Source organism: Helianthus annuus, chromosome 10 (assembly GCF_002127325.2).
Source record: "Helianthus annuus cultivar XRQ/B chromosome 10, HanXRQr2.0-SUNRISE, whole genome shotgun sequence".
NCBI classification, from domain to species: Eukaryota; Viridiplantae; Streptophyta; class Magnoliopsida; order Asterales; family Asteraceae; genus Helianthus; species Helianthus annuus.
Genome location: NC_035442.2, coordinates 45,359,713 through 45,360,938, shown reverse-complemented (window position 1 = coordinate 45,360,938; position 1,226 = coordinate 45,359,713). Strand labels below are relative to the sequence as shown.

The following is a 1,226-nucleotide window of genomic DNA, read 5'->3' as shown; positions in this document are numbered from 1 at the left end:
AAGGACATAAAAGAACCTCTAGAAGAACCCGAACGCTTTCTCAGAAAAAGACTAAAAGCTAAAAACCAAGAGAAAGTTTCGGGGAATCCACTTCAAATGGCGGACCAACGTACCCTCATGGATTATCTACGACCCACCGTAGCTACCTAGGCGCCGCTATCAATGCACCGAATGTTGAAGCCAATAACTTCGAACTTCGGCCGCATTTGATACAAATGCTCCAAAACTCCGCAACCTTCCATGGGCTTGCGGATGAGGATCCCCATTTACATATTACTAATTTCTTAGAAATATGTGATACCTTTCGGATCAATGGAGCATCAAATGACGCCATCCGCCTTCGAATGTTTCCTTTTTCACTAAAAGACCGAGCAAAAGCTTGGCTCAACGCCCTCCCAGCTGGATCGGTAAACACCTGAGATGAACTAACCTAAAAATTTCTATATAAGTATTTCCCTCCCGCTAAAACGGCTAAATTAATGACTGAAATTAATACATATTCACAAGAGGACGGGGAATCCTTATATGAAACTTGGGAAAGGTTCAAGGAACTATTACGCAAGTGTCCACATCATGGCCTTGCGATATGTCAACATGTATCCACTTTTTATAATGGACTGTTGCCACACACAAGGCAGACACTTGACTCTAGCTCCGGGGGACTTTTAGGTAATCGCTGCACACATGAAATATATAACCAAATTGAGGAAATTGCTCAAACCAATTTTTAGTGGCACACCCCCCGAGGCAATAAATCTATTGCCCCGGGCGCCCATAAGGTTGATGAAAGCACTTCTTTACAAGCCCAAATCGAGGCCCTTTCTTCAAAAATAAAAAAAAATTAGAAATGACAAAAACAGTCTCGGTTATGGCTTATGAAGGGTGTGGTGGGCCACATGAAAATTGGAGTTGTATGAAAGAAACGGACGATCAACAAGAGTCGGTAAGCTACATTGATAATAGACCTAGGCCGTCGGGTCCTCCAATGGGCACTTACAACCAAGGATGGCGAAGCCACCCAAACCTTGGTTGGAGGGAGCCCGGCAATAGTAGTAACCAACAAACCCAACGAACAAACTTTCAACAACCAAGAAATGAGTCACAAAATTTCACTCAACAACAAGGTGGACGAGAAAGGGTTGAAGATACTGTATCTCGCCTCATCTCCGACACTGAAAAGAAAAACTCGGAAAGGTTTCTACAATTAGAGTCAAATTTTAGAAATC

The 1,226-nt window shown here is 42.9% G+C and overlaps 1 non-coding gene across 1 annotated transcript; it reads right to left on the bottom strand.

The window, feature by feature from the left end:
• Positions 1 to 473: 473 nt before the first annotated feature.
• Positions 474 to 580, bottom strand: LOC118483408. Its single transcript, XR_004870696.1, has one exon. It is a non-coding gene; the product is annotated as a small nucleolar RNA R71 (small nucleolar RNA).
• Positions 581 to 1,226: the final 646 nt, after the last annotated feature.